The sequence below is a fragment of the Schistocerca nitens genome, chromosome 10 (genome assembly GCF_023898315.1).
Source record: "Schistocerca nitens isolate TAMUIC-IGC-003100 chromosome 10, iqSchNite1.1, whole genome shotgun sequence".
Lineage (NCBI taxonomy): Eukaryota > Metazoa > Arthropoda > Insecta > Orthoptera > Acrididae > Schistocerca > Schistocerca nitens.
In genome coordinates, this window is record NC_064623.1 from 87,907,406 (window position 1) to 87,927,564 (window position 20,159).

The window sequence follows — 20,159 nt, forward strand, 5'->3', positions numbered from 1 at the left end:
AAAGGCCCATCAAAAGAAAAAATAGAGTAAATGAAGGTAAACATTCCAGAAATGAAGCTTCTGAGAAGTGGAAAAGAGGCAAGGAAATTTTATAAGGAGGTGAATAAGGCACGGAAATTTTTCAGGGGCAGAACGAGTTTAATAAAAGATGAGAATCGCGGAATTATAAGAGAAGAAGATATGTGACAGATGGCGTCGCTACTTTGATAAACTCCTTAACCCGAGACCAGTTGTACAAAAGTACCCAACAGAAATGCAGAAGGAAGAGCACCCACAAAACAGTATGGAGTGGACCCACCTAACTTAGAAGAGGTGGGAACAGCAATGAGGAAATTAAACAACAAAAGGACGGCGGGAACAGACGTCATTCCAGCGGAACTTTTCAAGCAAGGAGGCTCTGAACTGGAGATGAACATCCTACAACTGGTTAATCTAATATGGGAAGAAGAAGAAATACCCCAAACATGGAAAAAGGGAATTACAAGCCCTGGAACGTGGTAACTATAGAGGGATCATAAAGCGGTTACTGAATCGATGATTTCAGCCGTAAATAGAAATATTAAAAAAGGTAGGAAGATTTTTCTGTTTAGCAAAAGTGACAAAAAGCAGATTACAGAGTACCTGACGGCTCAACACAAAAGTTTTGCCTCAAGTACAGATAGTGTTGAGGATCAGTGGACAAAGTTCAAAACCATCGTACAATATGCGTTAGATGAGTATGTGCCAAGCAAGATCGTAAGAAATGGAAAAGAGCCACCGTGGTACAACAACCGAGTTAGGGAACTTCACAGCAAACATAAACATAGCCAAAGCCTTGCAGACAAACAAAAATTACGCGAAGCGAAATGTAGTGTGAGGAGGGCTATGCGAGACGCGTTCAATGAATTCGAAAGTAAAGTTCTATGTACTGACTTAGCAGAAAATCCTAAGAAATTTTGGTCTTATGTCAAAGCGGTAGATGGATCAAAACAAAATGTCCAGACACTCTGTGACCAAAATAGTACTGAAACAGAGGCCGAAATACTAAATGTCTTTTTCCAAAGCTGTTTCACAGAGGAAGACTGCACTGTAGTTCCTTCTCTAGATTGTCGCACAGATGACAAAATGGTAGATATCGAAATAGACGACAGAGGGATAGAGAAACAAAAGAGGAAAGGGCGCTGGACCTGATGGGATACCAGTTCGATTTTACACAGAGTACGCGAAGGAACTTGCCCCCCTTCTCGCAGCGGTGTACCGTAGGTCTCTAGAAGAGCGTAGCGTTCCAAAGGATTGGAAAAGGGCACAGGTCATCCCCGTTTTCAAGAAGGGACGTCGAACAGATGTGCAGAACTATAGACCTATATCTCTAACGTCGATCAGTTGTAGAATTTTGGAACACGTATTATGTTCGAGTACAATGACTTTTCTGGAGACTAGAAATCTACTCTGTAGGAATCAGCATGGGTTTCGAAAAAGACGGTCGTGTAAAACCCAGCTCGAGCTATTCGTCCACGAGACTCAGAGGGCCATAGACACGGGTTCACGGGTAGATGCCGTGTTTCTTGACTTCCGCAAGGCGTTCGATACAGTTCCCCACAGTCGTTTAATGAACAAAGTAAGAGCATATGGACTATCAGACCAATTGTGTGATTGGATTGAAGAGTTCCTAGGTAACAGAACGCAGCATGTCATTGTCAATGGAGAGAAGTCTTCCGAAGTAAGAGTGATTTCAGGTGTGCCTCAGGGGAGTGTCGTAGGACGGTTGCTATTCACAATATACGTAAATGACCTTGTGGATAGCATCGGAAGTTCACTGAGGCTTTTTGCGGATGATGCTGTGGTATATCGAGAGGTTGTAACATTGGAAAATTGTACTGAAATGCACGAGGATCTGCAACAAATTGACGCATGGTGCAGGAAATGGCAATTGAATGTCAATGTAGACAAGTGTAATGTGCTGCGAATACATAGAAAGAAAGATATTTTATCATTTAGCTACAATATAGCAGGTCAGCAACTGGAAGCAGTTAATTCCATAAATTATCTGGGAGTACGCATTAGGACCGATTTAAAATGGAATGATCATATAGAGTTGATCGTCGGTAAAGCAGATGCCAGACTAAGATTCATTGGAAGAATCCTAAGGAATTTCAATCCGAAAACAAAGGAACTAGGTTACAGTACGCTTGTTCGCCCACTGCTTGAATACTGCTCAGCAGTGTGGGATCCGCACCAGATAGGGTTGATAGAAGAGATAGAGAAGATCCAACGGAGAGCAGCGCGCTTCGTTACAGGATCATTTAGTAATCGCGAAAGCGTTACGGAGATGATAGATAAAGTCCAGTGGAAGACATTGCAGGAGAGACGCTCAGTATCTCGGTACGGGCTTTTGTTAAAGTTTGGAGAACATACCTTCACCGAAGAGTCAAGCAGTATATTGCTCCCTCCTACGTATATCTCGCGAAGAGACCATGAGGATAAAATCAGACAGATTAGAGCCCACACAGAGGCATACCGACAATCCTTCTCTCCACCAACAATACGAGACTGGAATAGAAGGGAGAACCGATAGAGGTACTCAGGTTACCCTCCGCGACACACCGTCAGGATGTAGATGTAGATGTAGATGCTTAATCTAGGATATAAAATTGTCTCTAACCTACTGACCGAGCGAAGTGGCGCAGTGGTTAGTACACTGGACTCGCATTCGAGAGGACGACGGTTCAATCCAGCGTCCGGCCATCCTGATTTAGGTTTCCCGTGATTTCCCTAAACCGCTCCAGGCACATGCCGGGATGGTTCCTTTGAAAGGGCACGGCCGACTTCCTTCCGCATCCTTCCCTAATCCGATGAGACAGATGACCTCGCTGTTTGGTCTCTTCCCCCAAACAACCCAACCCCCCTCCATGAATACCCAGTCTGGGCCCACAGCACCTCCCAACAACCGCTCTAACCTACTCCGTGACCGACTCCTTCCAGTAACAGTCAGGGGAACGAGACCATCCCAATGTAGATTTATCCCCGGTAAGTCAACCATCGACCAGATATTTACCCTAAGACAAAACAAAGGAATATGGGGTCGGAACGTATCATCTTTTTATTGATTTTAAAGCAGCATAAGATAGTGTAGACGGAGAGCATCAAGCTCTAGGTGAATTGAGTATTAAAAAAAAAATTCATAGGGGTAGTAAAGATGACAACGAGAGAAATCCTAGGCTGCATAAAAACAGGAGGAATATTGTCCAATACTTTGGAAATTAAACGGCAAGGGGGTGCGCTGGCACTCCTCCTATCCAACGCCGCTTCGGAGGTGATGAGAGAAGCAAATATGAGGATGGTTTGGAATGTTCTAGGAATCACCACGAGAGGTCAGCTCTAGCGCCACGAGTTGTTCACTTGATATTGATTGGACTGTTGCCTGTAAACACGTGCCACGTCAGTGCTCTTGGAAGAGAGCTGTGGCGGTGACGTGGCTCTGTTGTCATGCCCGCGTAATGATTTGCGAATGTGGAAAAAAAAATCGAGATTCGAGCAGTGATTAAGTACTTCGAAAGAAACATATGAAAGCAAAGAACATTCATGCCGATTTCCAGAATACAATGAGGGGCTCTGCTCCTTCATATTCAACTGTTGCCAAGTGGACAAATGAATTTAAATTTGGTCGGGACAGCTTACATGATAATCAACGCAGTGCTCGGCCAAGATGTGTCACTACTCCAGAAATCATTGCAAAAGTGCACGAAATGGTCATGGAGGAATGCCGACTGAAACTGCGTGAAATTGCTCACGCTTTCCAGATGTCATCTTAAAGGGTACATCACATTTTAAATGAAGAATTAGGAATGAAAAAACTATCTGCAACATGGATGCCGCGACTCTTGGCGCTGGATCAAAAACGCACGAGAATGGACATATCGGAACAATGTTTGACCAGTTTTAGGAGATTTTTTGCGCCGGTTTGTGACCACAAATGAAACATGGGTGCACTGCTATGCCCGAAAGACAAAACAACAGTCAAAGCAGTGGAAACATGTTGATTCTCCGCCACCAAAGACAATTCCTTCGGCGGGAAAGATCATGGGAGCAGTGTTCTGGGAGGCGAAGGGGATTCTGTTTGTAGATTTTCTCACCACTGGGCAAACAATTACTGCAGAATACTATGCTAACCTCCTGGACAAATTGCAACAAAAGATACCCAAAAAAAAGGCCAGGTTTAGCAAGGAAGAAAGGCATCTTCCTTCAAGACAATGCGCGCCCGCACACATCTACCGTCGCCATGGCAAAATTACACGAACTAAGGTATGAATTGTTGCCACACCAGCCTTATTCACCTGACATGGCTCCTACAGACTTTCATCTCTTCCCAACAAAATTTTTCTTGGTGGATGAAAATTCACTTCAAACGAAGAACTGATAGCCGGAGTTGACAACAATTTTGCAGGCCTGCAGTAAGCTCCTTTTCGAGATTGGATCAAGGCACTGGAAAATCGTTGGACCAAGTGCATTAATCTACAAGGAGACTACATTAAAAAATAAAAAAAGTTTCAGTGATGTAAGTACTTGTTTTCTATTCCGTTCCGAGAACTTTTCAAACCACCCATATATCTTGAATAGGGGCAACAATTTTTCATAAATCTGTTCAGATACTGGCCTAAGCGGACGACATCGACGCAGTAGCAAGAGCTATGAGGGCAATAGAAGAGACATTCGCCGCACTCGAACAGGCTGGAATATAGGACTAAATATAAACGAGCAGAAAACAAAATACCTAGCTGCTGGGAACGCGCACAGGGAAAACATGCCAGCCGAAATAACGATGAGTAGTTATACCTTTGAAAGAGTCGATCATTTAAAGTACCTGAGTTCGATTGTAACAAGCCTAGCAGACTAGGCAGAGACTAATTGCACCTAATAAAGCATATTTCGCCTTAACAAAGCTTTTATCTTCAAGGCTCCTGACTAGGGCCACAAAACTAACCATTTATAAAACACCGATCAGACCAGTGCTTACATACGCCTCTGAAACCCGTGCTCTGACAGCGAAGAATGCTGAATCGCTGTACGCATTCGACAGAAGGATACTCAGGAGGATTGTCGGCCAAATTTTCCAAAGGGAAATATGGAGGAAGAGATACCATCGTGAGTTGTACGCCATGTACGATGGCCACTCTGTTATAAGAATTGTGAAGTCATAGAGGCTGAGGTAGGGTGGATACGTGGCCCGGATGAATGATTCAGAAATACCAAAAAAGATTTTACAAGGAAATACAGGTTGATAGAACATGATCGGCCGAAAACTAGATGGGAGGACGGAGTCATAGAAGAGCTTCGGAAGATGGGATACAGGAACTGGAAAATGCTAGCAAGGGCCTGAGATAAACGGAAGGAGATAGTTGAAGAGGCCAAGACTCATCATGAGTTGTAGAGCCGCAGAAGAAGAAGATTACAGACAAACTTTAAAAGATAGAAACACATTGCGCATGCCACTGGATACAGGAAGGTTCAAATTTCTGACACAGCTGCGCTGTTGCTTGTTAATAGTAACACAACGGCTACCAGATAAGAGAAATCATTTTGTGTGTTGCACAACAAGATCTTGCATTTGGCTTCTCAGATCACCAGACCTTATACCATGCAGTCTTTTTCCGTGGAGTACGCAAAAGACAAAGACTTTGTTCCATCTATACCAGCTAGTCTTCACGAGCTGAGAAATCGAATTACGGAAGCTGTCGATTCAATCAATAGGGACCTGTTGATTTGTGTGCTAAATGAAATGGAATAGCGTTTCGATGTTTCTTGAGCAGCGCATAGGGTCGTGAAGAGTGTAAGGTATAATGTCAGCATGAACATAAAACTAGAACCTTCCTCTATCCAGTAACATACGCAGAGACTTTCTATCTTTCATAGTTTTTGTGTAATAATCATCTGAAATCCTTTCTTTCTTTTTGAACCACCCTGTATACACTATTTGATCAAAAGTATCCGACACCTCCTAAAACATACATTTTTCACATTAGGTGCATTGTGCTGCAACCTACTGCCAGCTACTCCATATTAGCGACCTCAGTATCATTAGACATCGTGAGGGAGCAGGATGGGGCGCCCAACGGAACTCACGAACTTCGAACGTGGTCAGCTTATTGGGTGTCACTTGTGTCATACGCCTGTACGCGAGATTTCCACACTTCTAAACATCCCTAGGTCCACATAGTGAAGTGGAAACGTGGAAGGACACGTACAGCACAAAAGCGTACAGACAGACCTCGTCTGTTGACTGACAGGGACTGCCGACTGTTGAAGATGGTCGCATCACACAGGAATTCCAAACTGCATCAGAATGCACTGCAAGTACTATGGCAGTTAGGCGGGAGGTGGGAAAACGAGGATTTCATGGTCGAGCGGCTGCTCATAAGCCACACATCACGCCGTTAAATGCCATACGTCGCCTCGCTCGGTGTAAAGAGCGTAAACATTTGATGACTGAACAGTGGAAAAAGGTGGTGTGGAGTGACGAATCACGGTACACAATGTGGCGATCCGATTACAGGGTGTGGATATGGCGAATGCTCGGTGAACGTCATCTGCCAGCGTGTGTAGTGTCAGCAATAAAATTCGGAGGCGGTGGTGTTATGGCGTGGTCGTGTTTTTCATGGAGGGGGCTTGCACCCCTTGTTGTTTTGCGTGGCACTATCACAGCATAGGCCTACATTGATATTTTAAGCACCTTCTTCCTTTCCACTGTTGAAGAGCAATTCGGGGATGGCGATCGCATGTTTCAACACGATCGAGCACCTGTCCATAATTCACTGCCTGTGGCGGAGTGGTTACACGACAATAACAGAGTCCCCACCTGAATCCCATAGAACAACTTCGGGATGTTTTGGAACGCCGTGCGAAGCCTCACCGACCGACATCGATACCTCTCCTCAGTGCAGCAGTATGTGAAGAATGGGCTGCCATTCCGTAAGAAACCTTCCAGCACCTGATTGGACGTATGCCTGCGAGAGTGGAAGTTGTCATCAAGGCTAAGGGTGGACCAACACCATACTGAATTCCAGCACTGCCGATGGGGGGAGCCACGAACTTTTAAGTCATTTTCAGTCAGGCGTCCGGAAGCTTTTGATCACATAATATATCAAGGACGACATTCACTGCAGATACAGGCGAAATATGAGTACAAACACTGTACGTGTAAAATATGTTAAATATATGTGACATGTGCATCATATTATCCGGTAAAGACGCTGGTAAAAAGCTTCTGGATCAGTTTCAACCAAACTCAGTGCACTTTTTACTTACTATCTTGGAGAGAAATACTGTTGGGGTAAGGACCACCAGATGATACTATTCTCAACAGCACGACTTAAAATATGGCATTTGCGGATGATAAAGCTATCCTTTGGAGAAACAGATAATAATTGCTGGAAGACTGCGTAGTTCTGGAAATAGAAGAGGATGTAGTTGGATTGGTCAGAAGTAAGGAAAGAAAGATGTTATCAACAGCAGAAACGAAACAAGGTGGAGAGGCGTTGAGCAGCTTGAGGGATTTGAAAGAGTATATCAGTTTCAGTATTTGAGAGGCATAGTTACAGAAGATAACCAGATACCAACAGAAATAGAGGCAAGAATAGCTGTGTGTAACAGGTGCTATTATGGTTTCCTTGTGCTGCGATTCTCCAACACTTCAAGACAGCTGAAGACGACAGTTTACAAAACAATCAAAAACCAGTTGTTATGAATGGGTCCGAAAGGTGTACAGTTACAGAACAGTTCTGAAATACCCTGGACGCATGGGAACACAAAGTATTGCGCAAAATATTTGAGACAGTATGTGAAAATGATACTTGGAGAATTAGGACCAATGAAGAATTGAATAAACTTTATGGAAATCCACCGATCACTGCAGATGAAAAGGCGCGAAGGTTGCAGTGGTTGGTGCAGGCACAGAGAATGGAAGAGCAACGAGCGCCAAAGAAGGTGCAAACAGCAAAGCCAGAGGGGAGACCGAGACTGCAGTGACTGGATGGAGAACAGAACTGGAGAAGGCTGGGGAAGTCAAGTGAGGGCTGGGGGAGCTGGTAGTCAACGAGGCCCGGGCCCTTAACGGGCTGTACACCAGAAAGAAGAAGAAAAAGAACAGCCGGCCTGTTATTGAGGTGGCAGTGATAACCTGGTGATGGGCAGAAAAGGTAGGGAGGATGGGATTGACAGAAAGAAGGAGCAGAAGGCTGACTTAGAGGGTCTGAGCAGATGAACTTAGCGGTTAGATTAGCTTAGATTTGTTTTTCGTTCCATATATATATATATATATATATATATATATATATATATATATATATATATATATATATATATATTGAAATGTTCCACATCCACGAGGATCTCCTCACCACAGATCTATGGAACGAAAAACAAATCTAATCTAATCTAACCGCTAAGTTCATCTAAGTTCATATATATATATATATATATATATATATATAAAGCCGAAATAACAATACTAATAGTGTGAATATATATACAATACATCATTTGTTTCTATTAAAAAATTCCTCAATGGAGTAGAAGGAGTTGGCCACTAGTAAGTCTTTCAGGCTCCTTTTAAACTGATCTTTATTTGTAACTAATTTTTTTATGTTTGCTGGCAAATTATTGAAGATGAGTGTTCCTGAGTAGTGGACCCCTTTTTGAACTAAAGTGCTTTTAAGTCCTTGTGCAGATCATTTTCGTTCCTGGTATTGTATGTATGAACTGAGCTGTTTGTTGGAAAAAGAGATATATTATTTACGACAAATTTCATTAAGGAGTAAATATACTGAGAGGCAGTAGTTAGTATACCCAGTTCTTTGAAGAGGTTTCTACAGGACGTCCGTGAATTTACTCCACAAATAATACGTATTATACGCTTTTGGACTCAGAAAACTTTTGTTTGGCTTGAAGAGTTACCCCAAAATATTATACCATGTGTCATTATGGAATGAAAGTAGGCAAAGTATGCAAGCTTTTTCATTTTTATGTCGCCTATGTCAGCTAACACTCGAATTGCAAATACAGATTTGTTAAGGCGTTTCTGCAGTTCTGTGGTGTGCTCCTCCCAACTGAATTTATTATGAAGTTGTAATCCCAGGAATTTAAGACTGTCAACCTCTTCTATCTGCTCTTCTTCATACTTTATGCATATGCTGGGTGGAAACCTCTTACAGGTTCTGAATTGCATATAGTGAGTCTTTTCGAAGTATAATGTCAGTGAGCTGGCTTTAAACCATTTATTAATATCCATGAAAATATCATTAGCAGATCTTTCTAGAACTACACTCGACATACTATTTATTGCAATACTTGTGTCACCTGCAAACAAAACGAACTCTGCTTCTGGCAGTGTAACTGATGAGAGATCATTAATGTACACAAGAAAAAGCAATGGCCCTAAGATGGCTCCTTGTGGGACACCACATGTAATTTCTTCCCATTCTGATGATGACGGATGACTTAATTCACTATTCCCTTGCACTGACACCCTTTGTTTCCTGTTAGCGAGGTATGACTTGAACCATTTTGCAGCACTGCCCGTGACACCTTAGAATTCTAATTTATTTAAAAGGATGTTGTGGTCCACACAATCAAATGCCTTTGACAAATCAGAGAAAATACCTGCTGCTTGTAATTTTTTATTTAATGAATTAAGTACATTTTCACTGTAGGTGTAAATAACCTTCTCGATATCAGAACCCTTCAGAAATCCAAACTGTGTACTTGATAATATGTTATTTGTGGTCAGATGGTTGAGAAGCTGCCTGTAAATTACTTTTTCTAAAATTTTTGAGAATGCTGGCAAAGGGGAGAAAAGTTTGACTGATTTGGGGTAGGGGACAAAACAGGGAGGTCACCGGTCCCTTAGGATTAGGAAAGGGTGGGGAAGTCGGGTTTGAACCATCGTCCTCCCAATGCCAGTCCAGTGTGCTAACCACTGCCCCACTGACAGAAAAGGGAGGAATGGGTTTTTAGGGAGAAGGAGGAGATGGACAGAGAGGGGGAGGAGATATGGACAGGGACACAAGCATACAGTCTGGGAAGGAGTGGATGGTCGGAAGGGTAGGGAGGAGAGTGACTAACAGAAAACTGGAATAAACAGATGGCTAGGCAACACTGTGTACCCGGGTAGTGTGTCTATAATATGTCTGGCTACAGTGTGACACTGGACTCTCCCTGGAATATCGGTTGTGGCGTCATCGATATGCAGCTTAGCCTGAGATCTAGGTTAGATTGAAACGTGGGAACCTGGTAGTGAGTTAGCGAAGCCAACGAATGTGAATGCCAAATAAAGGTTGTGGTAACAGGCTGACCTGTACCACAACCTAATGTTCACTTGTGCACTATATTTAAACGCGTTTTGTCATGTATGAGGCACTTTTCGTCACAGAAATGAAAAATACCAGTTAAATTCAGAAAGTTTATATTACATAGTGCTCAAGTCTTTGTCAAAAATTTTCATGCATGTTATGTGCATATATTGTACCTAAACTACGAGAAGTGCAAGAGGGGCCACTATGTAATTTTCACGAAGTGTCTTTATGAAGTTGAAAAGGTCTTGCTCTTGTAAGATACGCACGAAAATTTCAAGTTTCTCCAGTAAACACTATGTGATCAAAAGTATCCGGACGCCTGGCAGAAAATGACATTTAATTTTCGTGGCGTCCTCCATCTGTAATTCTGGAATTCTATATGATGTTGGCAGCCCATTGTTCACGGAGTGCTACTACACTGAGGAGAGGTATCGACGTCGGTCGGTGAGGCCTGGTACGAAGTCGGCGTTCCAAAACATCCCAAAGGTGTTCTGTACGATTCAGGTCAGGACTGTGCAGGCCAGTCCATTACAAGGATGTTATTGTCGTGTAACCACTCCGGCACAGGCCGTGCGTTATGAACAGTTGCTCGATCGTGTTGAAAGATCCAGTCGCCATCCTCGAATTGATCTTCAACAGTGGGAAGCAAGAAGGTGCTTAAGACGTCAGCGTGGGCCTGTGCTGAGATACTGCCACGCAAAACAACAAGGAGCGCAAGTCCCCTCCATGAAAACCAGGACCACACCACGACACCACCAACTCCGAATTTTGCTGTTGACACTACACACGTTGGCAGATGACGTTCACCGGGCATTCGCCATACCCACACCCTACCATCGGATCGCCACATTGTGTACCGTGATTCGTCACTGCGTACAGCGTTTTTCCACTGTTCGATCGTCCATTGTTTACGCTCCTTACATCAAGCGAGGATTCGTTCGGCATTTAGGGGCGTGATGTGTGGGTTATGAGCAGCCGCTCGACCATGAAATCAAAGTTTTCTCAGCTCCTGCCTAAATGTCTTGGTACTTGCAGTGGATCCTGATGCAGTTTGGAATTCCAGTGTGATGGTCTGGATAGATGTCTGCCTATTACACATTACGACCCTCTTCAACAGTCGGCAGTGTCAGTCATCAGACGAGGTCGGCCTGTACAAAGCGTGTCCCTTCACGTTTCCACTTCACTATCACATTGGAAACAGTGGACCTAGGGATGTTTAGGAGTGTTGAAATCTCGCGTATAGACGTATGACACAAGTGACACCCAACCACCTGAGCACGTTCGAAGTCGGTGAGTTCCGCGGAGCGCCCCATTCTGCTCTCTCACAATGTTTAATGACTACTGAGGTCGCTGATATGGAGTACTTGGCAGTAGGTGGCAGCACAATGCACCTAATATGAAAAACGTATATTTTTGGAGGTGTCCGGATTCTTTTGATCACATAGTGTAGGTGTGAATGGGATCATGTGCGCGCACAAGCTGAGAGAGATGCATGCGTCTACGCGCTTGCCTGTACTTCCGTGTGGAACAAACACACCAACATGCTACAAGCCGCAAGGCGCACAGCTGTAAATGCACCTTTACAGTCAATTTGTCCCGCCTCTGGTCAAATTTCTCAAGTGTATAATAGTACTCTGCATTTCAAGAAACACGACCATAAACACATTCGATGTTATCTGTGACTAATATGGATCTCTGATCCATGTCATTCATGTTTTTTTTTTTTCGCCGGCCGAAGTGGCCGTGCGGTTAAAGGCGCTGCAGCCTGGAACCGCGAGACCGCTACGGTCGCAGGTTCGAATCCTGCCTCGGGCATGGATGTTTGTGATGTCATTAGGTTAGTTAGGTTTAACTAGTTCTAAGTTCTAGGGGACTAATTACCTCAGCAGTTGAGTCCCATAGTGCTCAGAACCATTTGAACCATTTTTTCATGTTTTTAGGAAACAAATATGCTGTAACGTAGAATGCCCTTTGTTGCTCTATGGGTCAGTTTTTCTTTCATCGCGCTATTAATTTCATTTGGTTATGTGTAGGATATAACAGAAGTAATCTTGGAATAAATACCTTTTGCCAACTTACTTTTCATTACACAGGGTCAAATAATTTGACATTCGGATTCAGATTCTGTTGTGCTTTATTTTCACAGTATTATAACTGGAGGGTGGTTCAGTATCTTAGAGATACTCAGATGTGGAAGTTAAGCGCCGGTACGCACATACCTGTCCACGAACAGGGCGTCTTGTAAGTACCTCATTTATGACTATTGTTAACCTGGTGGTTCTAATTTTCTGTTGGGTGGTACTGTCTCTTATGTGGCGTGTAGTTCTGTAGTCTGTAACTCGTCGACCATTAAACATGGTATGTACACGAACACAGAGTTCGACAGATAAACTAACACGACGAGTGGTCGAAAAGGTGCATTTCTGCCTTTTGAAACCGTTTTCATTTTGTTTCAGCTTTTAAAAATGGGGTACTTTCCTTGTGTGAAGTAAGATAACACATAGCCATTTGTTGTGAAACCTCAAAAACATTTAGTAGTTCGCCTCTGTACTCCTTGCAACTCAAAATACCAGATGGCTAAAGTTTCTACAAGCTTGTAGCAGCATTCTGTCTTCAGTTTGCAACGTTTATTCTTTGCGAAACTAGCTGATGCCAAGAACTACAGACAATGTATGGAAGATGCTGGGATTTTTCTGACAAAAAAGCGAAAAAAAAATCAAGCGCCCAGAAGACATGGTTGGATGTAAATACACCTTGGTGCACATACACACCATCAGTGGGATTATAAATGACAAGATTTAGAGGTCCCTGCGACAGGTATAATAACCAGCAGAGTACATGAGTGTTGTTCGTGTTTAGTGTTGTTACCAGACTTGGTAGTGCATATAAGGGGAGTGACCACAGTAAGATGTTGAATGACCACTGTTAAGAACAGGAAGATACAACATACTCGTGTGCGACAGAACGTGACAAATCTGCGTCTCCATTTGGGCGGCTGGTCGATTCACGCAATATCTAGATTTATGGGGCACACATACGTGACATAGGCCTGCTGTTGGACTGTATGGCAACGTGACGGAGGATGTACTTGTCATCAAGATTCCAGTCTAGCACATTTGACTGCCACAGGCAAGTTCGCAGCATTTTGCACTAAACGCCTTACAGCCTCTTCTGAACCTGCCAGTCAGAAAGAAACAATAGTCTCACTGCAACATTTTGTGTCACCCTGGACCAGACATCAGAGATTAGCAGCATATTGGACTAGGGTATCATTCTCCCATTTCTAGGGTGCCGTTAACATCACAACACAAATGGTTGCATTTGAAAGGGTGCTGTCAAGGGGAAAGCATGGACTGATGAACTGTAACGCCACAGTTTGTTAAGCAATTAATCATGGTTCCGAACAACCCTGGATGACCATTGCAGGTGAGTATGGCAGCGACCTGACCAGAGATCCAAGACCTGCAACTGTAGCATATGTGGGGTGCAATTACAGCTACTGAGGCGTGGACGCGGCGTTCTTCTAGTTGTCAGTACAGTGTCCCATCTTGGGCATTATGGGTTCGACGTTTGGCGAGGGCTACGGGAGACTGGCGTGAGCAGTAGGGGTCTGCAGACAGACAGGTGGTGTGCATGTAAAGTCCTTGTTAGTTCAACAAGCTACAGATGCACACCCTCGTCCAGTAGCGCGATCCAGCGCTGGCCCACGGCATCTACGTCCCATTGGCTAGGTCAAGTATCGATCTCACAGCCCACAGCGGCAGAAGTGATGAGGATGGTAGCAGGTGCCAAGGCCTCGGCAGTGCTGTATCAGATGTGACAGCTGTATGATGTCGTTACAGTAATGACAGGCCAGCTGCTTACCAATCAACTGAGGTGTCAGACACTGGCAAGTGCCCTGTGGCTCAATGACTAGGAGGGCCGTGGTTCGACCCTCACCCCCTATGGTGGTAGCCTCCAGCAGGGAGGATAGTGGTGGTCTTGCGGCAGCAGTCGACATGCAAAAGATGCCGATTCTAAGCTATGTCAGTATTGCCTATCTGGCCCAAAAGACAGCTTTTATACACGCCTGGGCTGGTATTGTTGCAATTCAGATCATGTACATGGCCCACCAAATGCCTCCAAAATGCCTACTATTGGACAAGCAATGGGTGGGGCTGCTGACTAAGGGACGAGTTGGGTGTTGAGGGAGAGGGTGTTATATGGCACTTAGGAGGTCCTTCCTATGGGTTGGAGTCAGTACGTGCGCTGGTGGATGGTGTTGTGGCGTCTGGTGTAGCGACGGTGGTGTGAAGAAATGAAATTCATGCAGGTGTTGCACAGGCAGTGATGAGTCAGGGAGAATTGGGAGTGAAGGATACACAAATTAGAAAATGGCTGATGGCCAGTTTCAGATTTCGCTATTGGGCCCCATCTTGCTCCCGAGCCACTAAACATGTAATGGTGAGGCACAATGGTATTCCTCCTATGGTGTGGTGTGGTGGCCCTCAGCTACGACTTCAGGTCACGGCTTCTACTGATTGAGATAACTCTCACAGCGGAACACTACATTTCAGACAGCCTGTGTCCACATGTGTTAAGTCACATGTGTCAGTCTCGTGGTGCTATTTTTCTATGCCCGTCCACACATTGTCTGTGTGTGTGTGTGTGTGTGTGTGTGTGTGTGTGTGTTGTTGAGGTACTTTTGTGGGCATCACGATTCCCAGATCTGTAGCAAAAAGATCGTGTCTGGGACCACCTCGGATATCAAATCTGTCCCTCTTCCAGAATCCAGTATATTAAGAACCAATTACTAAAGTAGTCTGAAATGTTCTCGGAATGTAGAAGAAAAAAATGACCTAGCTCAGTGAAATTATTTTATTTTTCAGTGCAGTCTCCCAGCCTGTGAGCCAGGAATGTTTGTGGCTACATCCCATCTCAGCAATTAAATTCCTCCAGGACCTGCAACATACCTCTCAACTTCAGCTATCAGTTCTTTGTTTGAGGAGAATCTCCATCCACTGACCAAAATTACGTGATTAGAATTATATTAATTCCTTCAGCTGCTAAGGGACTTTAGCAACGTGGGCAGGTGAAAATGTATGCCCCGACCGGGACTCGAACCCGGGATTTCCTGCTTACATGGGAGACGCTCTATCCATCTGAGCCACCCAGGGCACAGATGATAGCGCGACTGCAGGGACTATCTCGCGCACGCCTCCTGCGAGACCTACATTCTCGCCTTATATGTCCACACACTACATTCGTAGTGTCTCACCCCACCACACTCATTACTCGTGGAGACATTCTTACCAAGTCCCGTAAGAGTTCGGGGGATATGTGCGCACCCGCACAGAAGAAGTAGGTCATGGCCGGGATACCAGAACTATATACTTATATGGATATGGTGTCTGTTCTTTCTGACATGTCCGAAATAACAGACACCATATCCATATAAAAATTACGAGATGTCTAATGAAGCTAAATCAGACGCATAAAGTGGGTGTGACAAAAATTCGTATCTTAGGAGGAGGAAGAGATTAGTGTTTAACGTCCCGTCGACAACGAGGTCATTAGAGACGGAGGACAAGCTCGGATTATGGAAGGATGGGGAAGGAAATCGGCCGTGCCCTTTCAAAGGAACCATCCCAGCATTTGCCTGAAGTGATCTAGGGAAATCACGGAAAACCTAAATCAGGATGGCCGGACGCGGGATTGAACCGTCGTCCTCCCGAATGCGAGTCCAGTGTGCTAACCACTGCGCCACCTCGCTCGGTAATTCGTATCTTAGTTCGTGTATTTTTGCTACGGTAGCAACACTTGTGTGTGAGTCTGCATTTTCCTGATGAAAGACGACTTTCTTCCTTGCCAAATCTCGCATCCCGGAAAACTGACGCAATGTCATTTCTGGTTGCTCGTATTGCCTTTCCGTTCTTTGCTGGTGGTGAACCAGCATGTTTCCACTGCTCTGACTGTTGTTTTGTCTCTGTGGTTTAGCAGTAGACCCAAGTTTCAGCTGTGGTCAAACTCTGGCACAAAGAATTTGGTGGGTTGCTCTGAAAAGCCGCGCGGGATTAGCCGAGCGGTCTGAGGCACTGCAGTCATAGACTGTGCGGCTGGTCCCGGCGGAGGTTCGAGTCCTCCCTCGGGCATATGTGTGTGTTTGTCCTTAGGATAATTTTGGTTAAGTAGTGTGTAAGCTTAGGGACTGATGACCATTGCAGTTAAGTCCCATAAGACTTTCACACACATTCTTTTTGCTCTGAAAATGTGCCGAACACTGTTCGTACATTTGCATCCTGATGCGTTTCTAACCGTGCTTTAGGAGTCGCAGCACACACCTAGCAGATTATTGTCTTATATCCGATTCCACTATTAAAAGGCGATATGTCCGTCCAGGTGACATCCCTACAGCATCAGCAGTTCCTAGCACTCAGTCGGCGATCACGCATGATCATTTTCCACACTTTTGCAATAATTTCGGGGGGTAGTGGCACATCTTGTTTGACCACTACAGGGATCATAGTCGGAGGTGTCCCTGCTATAATACGTTTGTCCTCTTGGTAAAAGTTGAATATGAAGGAGCAGGTTCCCCAGTGTGTTCTGAAAATCGATATGAGTTCCTTTTGCTCTCTTATGAAGTAATTAATCACTGCTAGAATCTCGTTTCTTCTGTCCATTAGTCGCTACACGGGATCAACTACAGAAAGATGTGCACAGCACAGATACCCACAGTGATGGCACGTCACATGTTTACTCTTAAAGGGTTCTGTATCTATATATACATACGAAGTCCCCAAGGCACCGAGAGGTGCGTGGCGGAGGGTGCCCTCTACCACTGCTACTCATTTCCTTTTCTGTTCACTCGCAGACAGAGTGACGGAAAAACGATTGTCTATATGCTTCCGTATGAGCCCTAGTCTATCTAATCTTATCACCGTGGTCCTTTGGCGAAATGAACTTTGGCGGCAGTAGAATCGTTCTGCATTCAGCTTCAAATGCCGGTTCTCTAAATTTCCTCGAAAAGAACGTCGACTCCTCTCCAGGGATTCCCATTTTAGTTCCCAAACAATACTTGCTAGCTGTTAGATCTTATCCGCCTCTCCGACGTCTTTGTTTAATACGATTTGGTGCGGATCCCAAACACTCGAACAGCACTCAGCAGTGGATCGAACTAGTGTCCTATATGAAGTCTCCTTTACAGATGATCCACACTTACCTAAAATTCTCGCAGTTCGCCGAAGTAGGCCATTCGCCTTCCCCGCTGACAATCCTTACATGCTGTTTCATATCACTCTGCAGCGTTAGGCCTAGATATTTAATCGACATTACTGTGTGAAGCAGCAGAATACTAATGCCGTACTTCAACATTATGAGTTTGTTTTTCCTCCTCATCTGCACTAACTTATATTTTACTACGTTCAGAGATAGCTTACCAATTACAACGCAGGGGCCTCGTTGCGCTAGCGCTGACAGCTGTTGCTGATCCTGGAAAATCTTTAGACTATCCCCGTACAAATCATGTAGGCAAGACTGCGCCTGGGGAAGACACCCTTCCGATATGAATCAGTACAAGCATTCAGGCCCGAGGGGGTGCAAAGCCAAGTGCCCCAAGCTCTTCGTAAATTTGACTCGATTTTTTAATCGCTGCAATAATTCTCAGAAATGAGAGGTTTCATTTCTTTTCCTGGTCCCCTTCTGTGTGCGTCACTTTCTTTGTCACCGAGTGTTTGTACAAGTGTCATATGAACTACTCTCTTAGTTAAGTAAACTGTAGGGAATAGGTAATCATTTTAAACTAGTATTGTTAGTTTGGGCTCACTTTTTAACACTTTTGAATTTCTAAAGATCAGATAAATCACATGCCGTAATTTCAGAACTATCACATGCCGTAATTTCAGAACTGTACCTTATTAAAGACGCCTAGTACTCCTTCTTCCCAGTCACCGATAGGGACGATAGATTCCACAGTAACGCTTACATCAGGAGCAAACCAGTAGGGTTCTGAAAAGAAAAGAAATGAATTACTATTCGATTTCATTATTTGCGATGTATGATTGGAAACAATAGCTACAGTAAAATATGTGGAAGTAGTCGTTCAGGGTGACATAAGATGAAAGGAGCACATAAAAACTTCTATAGTAGTAGGAAAAGCAGATTCCATGCTAAGATTGACTGAGACAATCTTAAGGGAACGTAAGTATTCACAATACTGTGTATGTTCTACAATATCAATCTATTTTTTCAACCGGTTTCCCGCTTACAAGGACTTCATCAGAGTTTAAATGACTGTGTGGTCAGAACAGCGTTCAAAAACATGTAACATTTCAAGCCTTAGGTACAAACACAGAGAAAATGGCATGTTTGACAGAGCAGGCCGGCCGGGGTGGCCGAGTGGTTCTAGGCGCTACAGTCTGGAACCGCGCGACCGTTATGGTCGAAGGTTCGAATCCTGCCTCTGGCATGAATGTGTGTGATGTCCTTAGGTTAGTTAGGTTTAAGTAGTTCTAAGTTCTAGGGGACTGATGACGTCAGCAGTTTAGTCCCATAGTGCTCAGAGCCATTTGAAGCATTTTGACAGAGAAGTAGTAGTGTATTTAAAAGCACAAAACAGTAAACTAAACAGAACAAAGAAGAAACACGAAAAAAAGTGGCTGTAGGACAATTTAAAATACGAGGGGCGTTCAACAATAATGCAAAAACATTTTTTTTCTGAAAGCAGGTTTTCTTTGTATTCGGGATTCCAATACACCATATTATCCCCCACTATTTTGGCTACAAACTCTACATCTTCATCTACATCTACATCCACATGGTTACTCTGCAATTTACGCTTAAGTGCCTGGCAGAGGATTCATCGAACCATTTTCATACTACTTCTCTACCATTACACTCTCGATTGGCGCGTGGGAAAAAGGAACACCTAAATCTTTCCGTTCCAGCTCCGATTTATCTTATTTTATTACAATGATCATTTCTCTCTACGTAGGTGGGTGTCAACAATATATTTACGCATTCGGAAGAGAAAGTTGGTGATTGAAATTTCGTAAATAGATCTCGCAGCAAAGAAAAGCGCCTTTGTTTCAGAGACTGCCACCCCAGCTCGCGCGTCACATCAGCGACACTCTCACCACTATTGCGCGATAACACGAAACGAGCTGCCCTTCTTTGCACTTTTTCGATGTCCTCCGTCAATCCTACCTGGTAAGGATCCCACACCGCCCTGCAAGCGCAGTCTTTGTATCGCCTTCCCCACAATATTATCTACTGTATGTGGTCTTTCCAATTTTAAGTTGCTCGTAATTGTAATTCCTAGGTATTTAGTCGAATTGACAGCCCTATTTTACAACATAATCTCCGTTCAATACAACGGCCTCACACCACCTGACCGTAAGGACTTGTATCCCCGAATGGTACCACTGTACGTCTCGCTGCAACAATAGCCTCCCCATTCCTAGTCAGATCAACTTTTTTGAGCTCCTCTCGGGTGCGCAGACTTATGTGATGCCCTGCGTTGTTGTGCAGAAGGAGAAGTTCGTTTCCTACTTTGTGGCGACGAACACGCTGAAGTCGTTTCCTCCATTTCACCTGATCGTTGCACCACGAGGAAGGACATAAAATAGAATAACCCCTTCAGAGTCACAAAAGACATGACATTACCAGCTGAGGATATGACTTTGAGGTTTTTCTTCGGAGGAAAAGTGGTGTGGTAACCCTCCATGGGTTGCTGTTTTGTTTCCCGTTCGAACTGACGAACCCATGTTTCAGCACCTGTGACGACGTTCGACAAAAAATTGTCAAGATCAGCCTCGTATCGCGCAAGCAATTCCGCACAGAGGGTCCTTCGCTGCTCTT

The 20,159-nt window shown here is 44.2% G+C and overlaps 1 long non-coding RNA gene across 1 annotated transcript in view; it reads right to left on the reverse strand.

The window, feature by feature from the left end:
- The window catches only part of LOC126210565 (uncharacterized), a 290,752-nt gene that overhangs the window by 101,094 nt on the left and 169,499 nt on the right, over nucleotides 1-20,159 (reverse strand). Inside the window, exon 2 of the long non-coding RNA XR_007540703.1 lies at nucleotides 18,214-18,308. This is a non-coding gene — a long non-coding RNA (uncharacterized LOC126210565). The remainder of the gene's footprint in view (nucleotides 1-18,213; nucleotides 18,309-20,159) is intronic.